General features: G+C 40.9%; 1 long non-coding RNA gene across 1 annotated transcript; it reads left to right on the plus strand.

Moving 5' to 3' along the window:
• Positions 1-595: 595 nt before the first annotated feature.
• On the plus strand, positions 596-9,347 carry LOC118237858. The gene is made up of 2 exons (XR_004770029.1): positions 596-716; positions 9,035-9,347. It is a non-coding gene; the product is annotated as an uncharacterized LOC118237858 (long non-coding RNA).
• The last annotated feature ends 813 nt before the right edge of the window (positions 9,348-10,160 follow it).

The following is a 10,160-nucleotide window of genomic DNA, read 5'->3' on the forward strand; positions in this document are numbered from 1 at the left end:
GAAGTTCTCTTGAGCCCTCAAAATGTTATCCAGGCGTGACAAAGAAGTCAGTCTGGAAACAGCTTTCTCCTATAGATTAGTTGGCATGTTTGTACATTTTTTAAATCTCATTTTAGCTTTAGAATGACTTCATAAATTATACTATCATCCATAATTTACAGGTGGGGAAATTGAAGCTTAAAGAAGTGGAAGCCAAAAGCAGATGATAATTAGCTTTAGTCCTGGTCAATTAAACATTTACTGAGCCATGATTAGTGAGTTTTGTTATATTACATTCTTGGGATCTGAAACGAGTAAAGTGTTCATCTATTCCTCATACATTATGATTATCAATCCTTTCTTTGCACATCTTCAATGTCTCTCATCAGCTCAAGCTGAATAGTTTATGGTGAGGCCAACACAGAAAATCATCTCCACATGCAGCCAGTTCTCAGAGACTGCAAAGCATATTGGCAGTCCTAGGCCTTTGGTGTAGTCATCATAATTCAAAGATGACCTGGGAACTTTTACACACTACTGGGATGTCTTAAGAATTGGAAGACCATTTAGCAAGATCTGTTAAGATTCTTTTATCTTATAATCTAGCAAGTCTACTTCTCCATGTGGTCCTAAAAGGAAACTCTTCTGCTGTGGAATAATCCTTCTGTGTACTGCGTAAATTGTGATGTGATTGGTTTAATAAAGAAGATGACTGATCAATTGCTGGATAGGATAAGGTAAGGAGGGAAAACCAGACTAAGAACGCTAGGAAGAAGAAGGGCGGAGTCAGAGGAGGGGCCAGTGAAACAGAGAGGAAACAGGAAATGCAATGTGAAAGAGAGGTAATGCCACACAGCAGAATGTCAATTAATAAAAATGTGTTAAGTTGTAAGAGCTAGTTAGTAACAAGCCTAAGCTATTGACTGAGCATTTATAATTAATATGAAATCTCTTGTGGTTATTTGGGAGCAACTACCAGGTCACAGAAAAGTTTGCCTATACTCTTCTTTGGGTGCAAAGATGGCATGGGCATGTTCGCCAAAGCATCATCCACAATCAATTATCCCAAATAACATAAATTTCCATCAACAGAATGAACAAGGAAATTGTGTGATCACAGTTTAGTTAAACCCAGATAGTGTACCCCAGGACCCGGGTTCAGTTCCCAGTGATGCAGATAAGTAAATGATTAACTGAGGGAGAACCAGAAGTTGAGTATCCATACATCTGAAAAATGCAATGCTGAGTGGAAAAAGTGAGTGGTGAGAGAGATGTGGCAGATGTTAACATTTCCATATGTGATAAGCATTTTGAAAAGGCATGATAATAATCTCTGCTTGTGGGATAGTAGGGACTTTAGCTGAGGAAGCAAGGATCACGACAGAGCATGCAGAAGGAAAAGCCAAATCTGGGCTGTTTCTGTTTAACAAGTGGGCCTGAAGCAAATAGGACGATAGTAGGTTAATATTTCACAGAGCTGTGTGCAGTGAACAAAAGAGAATATTATTCTCTATGCTTTTTAAGCTTCAAACATTTCATTTAAAAGTATAGATGAGCCCCAGGCTCTGGAATTCCAGACCTGTGTAGAATTTTCTTTGCTTCTTTTTAAACTAAAGGCCATTAGAGATTGAACATGCTGGGCAAACAGTTCACCACCGAGCTATATCCCCAGCCTTCTTTTTTCTTTTTTTTTTTTTTTTTTTTTTTTTTTTTTTTTTCTGGAGACAAGGTCTCCCCAGTTGCACAGACTGGCCTCAAAATTACTCAGGAGCCAGGCAAACTTTGACCTTATGATCCTCCTGCTTCAGCCTCCTGAGTAGTAGGTGCAGAATTTTCTTTTCTCTCTCCTTCCCTCCCTCCCTCCCTCCATCCCTCCTGAAGCAAATAGAACAACAGTAGGTTAATATTTCACAGAGCTGTGTGCAGTGAACAAAAGAGAATATTATTCTCTATGCTTTTTAAGCTTCAAACTGAAGGGACCAGCTTCCCTTTTGGCAGCCATAATGGCCGAATACGTGCTCTATGACCTTGTCTTAGTTACTAGAAAGTCAGATGCCTGCCTAGTGACAAGGAACCAATCAGAAGTTAGCTGGTGGCGCTATGCTTTACAACCCTGGGTGTGCTTTATGGACAAGCGCACAGCAATGACGCACAAAGCATAGCAACCACCCTGGGAGGGCCTATGGGCCATAACAACAAGTTGGCCAATCAACACAGGGCAAACCCTCCAAGCCTGGAGGCACACCAATAGTGAGCCTGTGCATACCCCTAGACACTCCCCTTACGCTGCCCTATAAGATCTCTTGGGAGGCCCTAGGAGCTGTCTTTTGCTAGCCATCTGCCATGGCTGGTGGGTGAAAGACCCGAGCTAACATGGGGTTAGCTCGTTAAATTACAATAAAGCCTCGTGCAGTTTGCATCAAGCTCTGGAATCCGCCTGGTGATTGGGGTGACCGAGGTCGTGGCCTGGGACCCCGGATACCTGAGTTTTCTGGGGGTCTAACATTAACAACAAAAGTTCAGTAAGGCTCCCTCCCTTCCCTCCCTCCCTCCCTCCCTCCCTCCCTCCCTCCCTCCCTCCCTCCCTCCCTTCCTCCTTCTCTTTCTCCCTCCCTTCCTCCTTCTCTTTCTCCCTCCCTTCCTCTCTCCCTCTCTTCCTCCATTCCTTCCTTGCTTCTTTCCTTCCTTTCTTCTTTCTATGTTAAATTCCACTTATTCTTTGGTCATTAACTCAAGCTTCAGTACTTATTGGGAATTTCTGTGATGACTTTGCCAATGCGCATTGTGTTCTCCCCTTTAAAAGCCTCTGTATGTTTATAAAGTCCTCCTGTGCTATATGACCACATTGCCATGCTTCTTTCATGATGTTTAATTTAAAGGTCTTCTCTACAATAGTAATTGGCTCCATTGTGTACACAGGTTTTTTGTTTTTTTGTTTTGTTTTGTTTTGTTTCTTCTTACTACCGGATGAGAATCTTGGGAGCAAGGACAATATCCTCAACATCTTTAAAGCTTCCTCAGTGCCCAGTAGCACGTAACCAAATTGTAAAGAAAAACTATATATTAACCAATAAAACCCTCCCTACAAAATCTTTATGTAAAAGGTTGAAAATAATACTTTGGGCTTCATTACTTTTGTTTTCCCAGGAAAGAGTGAATTGAAACAAATAAGCAGCAGCAAAAATAGGCATGGATAGTACACATTCTCAGTTCTTAAACAATTACATGTGAAAGAAGTTTTATGGAAATTAATTTTGTGGCTTAGTGGGTGAAGAGGCTTGAATAATAATGGCCCCATAGGATCGAATGCTTGAATACTTGATCCCCAGTTAGTGTGACTGTTTGGGAAGGATTAGGAGTGTGGCCTTGTCAGAGAAAGCATCCTGGGGTGGAGGTGGTGGGGGAGATAGGGCTTTGACCAGCAAAAGCCTCTGTGCCATTCCCAGGATGCTCTCAGTGGCAGGCTTGCACTTTGAAATGTGAACTCTCAGCTGCTCTAGTCGCCTGCCACCTGCTACCTCCACTCTGCCACCAGGTACTCTAACCCTCTAAAACTGCAAACTCCAAATAAACTCTTCTAGAAGTTGTCTTCATCATGATATCTTATCACAACAGAAGAAAAATAACTAAGATAGAGGGTAAAGACCCTTGCTTCCTAGTGTGTCAACCCGAGTTTGATCCTGGGAGGCCCTTATTGTAGGAGGAGAAACAGTTCCTACAAGAAGTTTTCAGACTTCCACATACATACAAAACAAGTAAATGTAAATAATAATATTAATATTGAAGAACCAAACTAATTTTATGACTATAGGAATGCTTTATTTGGCATGGCTGATTTGTTTTGTTTCCTGTGTTGTCATTGGACCCAGGACCTTCTACTTACTAGGCAAGTACTCAACCACTAAACTATAGTACTAATCCAATTTCCAGTATTTTGATGCTCCTGGGCTAAATTTATAAATTATTTGGGAAAAACACAATGATTGATTTATCTGTGCACTTACACATGTGTATTGTGTGGACCCCAGACATTGACATCAGGTGTCTTTTCATCTATCACTCTGTACTGTATAGTTTGAGACAAAGTATCTTGTTGACCTTGGAGATCACCACTTAGGTTAGCTGGCCAGTAAGCCCCTGAGATTCACCTGTCTCCTCCTCTCCCAGTGCTGGAGTTATAGACCATGTGGGTGCTGAGCATCTAAACTTGGGTTCATCTGCTTGAGCACTAAGCCATCTCCACAGTCCCAGGAAGAAATACTTCATTATGTTATCTAACCACAATAAACACACCGTGGTATTGTTCTATCATATCTGTGGAGCTAATGCTGGTCCAAAGCAACCAAAAACCAAAAAAAAATTTTAGGGAATAAAGTAATTACACTGGTTATCAACTATCAAATTCAGAGTAACAGGTAAGTCTAAATTAATTCAGATAGAAGCTAAAGAGCATAGGAAATCCCAAGACGTCTCAAGTACATTGTCTCTCTTAGAATTGAATGTAGACCATTCAAGGAGATACATTTATGGATAAGTGCAGTTATTTTTAGCAAAATCAATGATTGCTATGGTCTAGGTCAAAATTGCCTCCATTGGGCTGACACAATGGCTCAGGGGGTAGTGCTGTGTAAGCCTATGGCCTGAGTTTGAGCTCAAGAACCCATGGTGGGAGGAGAGAACTGATTTTTGAAAGTTGTCCTCTTGGGGCTGGAGTGATGGCTCAGCAGAGAAGAGTGCTTGTTGTTCTTCCAGAGGACTTGAGTTCAGTTCCCAGAACCTGCAGTTCCTTTCCTTTCCCGTCTGCTGTCCATTGGCCACAGGTCATGAGGGCAAAGGGGGCAGAAGTGGCAAACAAGATTTTGTCCTGACCTGTGAGTACAATGAGAATAGCCTTCCAGGAGACTGCCTTAGTGTTACAGTTCAACTTTATTCCAAATTAAGAGAGATATAGGACATGGACAGCAGCTGGGGCATCACCTAATTTGCAGCCTGCTCTTATCATAAAGCTCTGAGCACAATGTCTAATTACCATATGGGCAGCAGGGAGAACTGTGTCAAGGACCATACTTGAGATAAGTCAGGCATCCAGGCCTAGAGACATTCTCCAAATAAGGTTAGGTAGAAAGCAAGAATCACTCGCTGTGAGGGAGGGGGTCCTCTATTATTGCACTAAGCTTTGAGAGAGCTGTCCAGACATAGTAGACTGCAACCTCTGACCAGCAGGGCCTCCTAACAAGCACCCATTTCAGGAGGCTCACAACTATCTGTAACTCCAGCTCAAGGGGATTGACACCCTCCTCTGGATCTCATAGGCACCTGCACACAGGCTACACACATACTCATAATAAATAATATTTTTTTTAAAAAATAAAATTGTTCTCTGAATTCCACACATATTCATGGCATGCTCATTCACATACTCATACATACACACTCCATATACACATAATAATAATAAATACGTTTTTAAAATTATCGCCATTTAGTCCCTGGAAATTCCTCAATGAACCTTTGTGATGCTTTATTGAAACAAGCCACCAATACCTCATGGTTCTTTGACCTAGGTGCTACAATACCCAAGAGATAATCACTCATGGTGAGGATGGTAACTGGTACCTCACTTTGGGAAACTGGCAGGTCTAGGAAAGTTAGGCCTATGCAAACCGATCACTGAGCAACAACAGGCATATTCATAGATACTAACATTTGGAAGAAACCCATGTGCCCATCAATAGTAGAATGGATAAATAAACTATCATATATCTGTTCAATCCAATTCTCTACAGAAGTAAGAATGGATAAGCTACTGTCATATCAGGAGTTCTTAAACATAGTATGTGGTGATATCTTGCTTGTACAAATAAAGCCTGTCTGAGGGCCAGAGAATAGAGCTTGCCACTAGCTATGAGGTCTGGAGGTCTGTACAGACAGACAAGAAGTAAGGTAGCTGGGCAGAAACAGGATATAAGCCAGGAGAAACTGGAAATTGTGCTCTTGTCTGCTGAGACTCTAATGAAGTAAGGTGTGCTGTGGCTTGTTCATTCTCTCTGATCTCTCAGCATTTTCCTCTCTATCTGACTCTGTCTTTTTATTATCTAGACCAATTAAGAACTTCATTTACAATAATATGAATGGGATAGGGCTCTAGGCAGCCTGCAAAGGCCATGATATGTGTGATGTAATTCTGCTCCTTCACCCCATGCATCAGGTGCGCCCACGGGCCACATGCAAATATCCTCATATCCTGATCAGTATGGGTTTCTTCCATGGGCACAGTTTCCTGCTGCTTTAACAACAGCCCAGACCACATTATGGAGCCTGTTCTTTGGGCCATTGACATACAGGATTGAGAGTTTCCTTTGATGGTCCTCACAACTACAGCCACCAATCCACAGCCATATGGGGAGCCAGCATGCTTCTGCTGGGCCTTGTGCTACAGGCTTCTGGAATCAACCAAGGCTCTGGATGCCACCAAGAAGGTGCATCCCATTCAGAGATCAGCTAAGAACCTCATCATCTTCCTGGGAGATGGTGATTCTTCAAGGCCTGGCCATCCTGGGGTCCTTACTCACCAGGCATCCAAGGCCACTGGTGGGACCAGACAGATATGGGGGTTAAGGTCTGAGTTCTGCTCCCTTAGGGATAGTAGTGTCTGCAGTAACAGCTACTCAGATCCTAAAGGGACAGCTGCAAGGCTCCCTAGCCATAGACCACCTGGCATACATGGCTCTGTCCTGGTTCCTGCCCTGCTTGAGTTCCTGTTCTCACTATTTTTGATGATGAACTGTTATATGGAACTGTGAGTGAAATAACACTCCCCGCCCCCCACAGAGGATGAATGAGGCAGCACAGAAGGATACATTTGTTTGTTTTCTATTTATTTAGTGGGAGTGCAGAGGACAACTTCCAGAATTCAATTCTTTCCACCTCTGCATAGGTTCTAGGGATTAAACTCAGGTCACTGGGCTTTTGCTGCAAGTGTCTTTAACACACTGAGTCACCCTTTGCAGGCTAGTACATTTGTTTAAAGTTTAAAAACAGAAGTCATCACATTACAGTGATAGGTGTCAGGGTTAGGGCTATCTGGAAGAATGTAATAATCGGGAGGAATATTAGCGGGTCTTCCTTGAGCTCCGTAGTAGTCACAGGGGAATATTTTCTTTGAGAAAATTCATTGATAATACCATTGTGACTTGTGCCTTTTTTTTTTCCTGTTATATTCAGCAGGAGCTTATTTTTAAAAAATGTAATCACTCTAACAATTGTGTAACAGTTATAACACAGAGGCATAGCTTATAACTAAGTAGATCCATTAATCTAAGTTTGTCATATCTATTACTATTATATAAACAGAAACCCAAACATACAAAACAAAATTATCCCTAACACAAAAGCACCTCTTACTTTACAATGCAATGCATCAATTTATGGAAGGGGCAAGGATAATGTCATAATACATCCACTTCTTGACTTTGTAAATTTATCATAAGGAAAGAAATAGCTCAATAAAAGTGAACTGCTCTTTGTGAATATTCTCATTTTGAACACTGTGTCTTCTAGCAAAGGTCTAACATCAACACAAATACCCAGCTGTTGGATTAAGGTTTTATACATTACAATATACCAACCAAGATAATGGTACATATTACAATAATGCATAGAAGACTTTGTCAAAGCACTAAACGTTTCTACAGCTAGAAAACAAGGTAAAGAACATGACTGAAAGAGGATAGGTATATCACGATTCTAACTATGTAAAAATAGGTACTATGAACAAATACATAATTGTGATTGAGCAGTAAATGTATGGTTTGGGCAGATAGGATAGAGTAAATCCTCACATCCTCTAAACATTCTTTATATTTTATTAATATTTGGATTATCTAGGTTTTTTTCTGCATGCAACAAACACTAGCTTAAATAAAAGATGTTTATTGAGTCATACGGCAATAGCTTATAGTGTTTAAGGCAGTATTGGAGCCACAGCATCATAGTTTACAGTGTTTAAGGAGGCAGTGGTGGCTGCTGCCTTTAATCCCAGCATTCAGGAGGCAGGGGCTGGCAGATCTCTGTGAGTTCGAGGCCACCCCTGTCTACAGAGCAAGTTCCAAGACAGGATCCAGGAGCTACACAGAGAAACTCTGTCTCAAAACAAAAACAAAACAAAACAACAACAAAAAAGGAGGTACAGGGTCATAGTTTACAGAGTTGTTTAAGGAGTATCGGGTGGCTAAATGGAAGGAGGAGGAACCAAGTGGTTACAGAGATCTTAGCAATAAAAGTTCCATAACTGTGTCTTTACTGCTTCTGCCTCCTGCTGAGCAGCATTAAATAACTTCTGCTACTTTGGGTCTCCATCCAGATTCAAATTATTACAAGAGAAAAATCTTATAATTAGTATCAGAACCACCTGGAGTTGAGGAAAAGCATCTAGAGTTGAGAAGAGGGCTAGTGCTGTGAATAGAAGGATGGGGAACAAAGAGATGCTGAGCAGATCAAGACAATAGTGCCATGAGGTCTGACAGTGTTTTTCCAGCTCTTTGATTTTATTAAAATGTTCATACACGTGTGTATGAGTATATTCTCCCCATATCTCTCTACCCCCATATCACACGCCCCATTACTCCTCTTTGTGCCCTAGGCAGTTTCACTTTTAACTTTCCTGTTATATATTTATACATCATGTTGTTATATCAAGTTTTTGATAAATAGAATGACTAGATTTTTTCTTATATTAAACATACTTTTCAGATTCAGATGCATATACAGTAAAAAAAATTATCGATAGGAATATTGTATATGGGGGGGGCTGAAGAGATGCCTCAGCAGTTAAGAGCATTGGATGCTCTTCATAGGACCTGGGTTTGATTCCTAGCACCCATACAGCACCTAGCAACTGTCTGTAAATCTAGTTCTTGGGTGCCTGATGCTCTCTTCTGGTCTTCTTGGAAATCAAGCACTCTGACATGGTTCTTAAACATGCATGCAAGCAAAATGTCTTCACACATAAAATAATAACATATTTTTAAAAGTGTGTGTGTGTGTGTGTCCACAGATACAAGAAAAGGCCATTGGAGCTCCTGGAACTCCAAGATTGGGATTACGGATGATTGTAAACTGCCTCATGTGAATTCTCAGAGCCCAACTCAGGTCTTCTTGCAAGAACAGCAAGTTCTCTTATCTGCTGAGCCATCACTCCAGCCCCAGATAAAGCATTAAACTTTTAGTCCAGTATTGCCAAGATCCCTCTCTGGTACTTGCAGTTTATTGTTTTTTTCCATTGCATGAGACCTTTGTTGCCTCAAGTCCTAGTAACTCTGCCAGTTTCTAGGTAAAAAAATAAATAAATAAATAAATAAACAAATGGACCTTGTTTCAGTTTGTCTTTAATAATAACATCAGAAAATTTCCCACTTAGTGGCCTCCATTTGTAAGTAAGCATATCCCATGGGACATTATTCCTTCCTAGAAATATTCATGCATTCGTTTGTTATTTATTGAGTGCCTATTGTAAGAATGTGGCTGTTCCTTTCTCTCGAAATGCTCATAATCAAGCTATTGAGACAGACAAGTTCAATATATTCTGATTTGAGAAAATACTTTAAAAAAATCCAGGGTCAAGAGGAAGTTTAGTTGGTAATGGAGACTTCAATAATCCTGTTTTGTTAAATAAAGTATCGAGTAGAGAGGTGCAGGATAAGAAATAAGGGAATCAGACTATATAGGTGAGTGCAAATCATATCCCATTGGCATCCTTAGGCCAGCTAAGGAGGTTGGGCTCAAATCATCAAGGATGACAGAAAACCTAGATGAGCTTTAAAAAGCAGTCAGATGAGTAACATTGTAGTTCTGAAGGCTCTCTTTGCATGTGATGGATGGAAAGCACTACAGAAGGGGCATGCTTTGTTCCAGATGTTCTCCAAAAGGCTCATGAGTTGAAAACTTCATCCTCACCTAGTAAGTCCAATCACCGAGAGGCTATTGGATCTTAAGGACTCTAACTTAATTGGTACACTAACCCCTTGATGGATTCATAATTTGATAGCATTATTGGGGAATAGTGGAAACTATAGAGAGTGGGATCTGGCTAAAGTAGGTCACTGAGGTATGTTTCAAAGGGCAGATCTTGTATCTGTCTCTACTTCCTGGCAACCAAGAGTTGAACAACTTTACTGCATCAT

Source organism: Cricetulus griseus, chromosome 5, assembly GCF_003668045.3.
Source record: "Cricetulus griseus strain 17A/GY chromosome 5, alternate assembly CriGri-PICRH-1.0, whole genome shotgun sequence".
Lineage (NCBI taxonomy): Eukaryota > Metazoa > Chordata > Mammalia > Rodentia > Cricetidae > Cricetulus > Cricetulus griseus.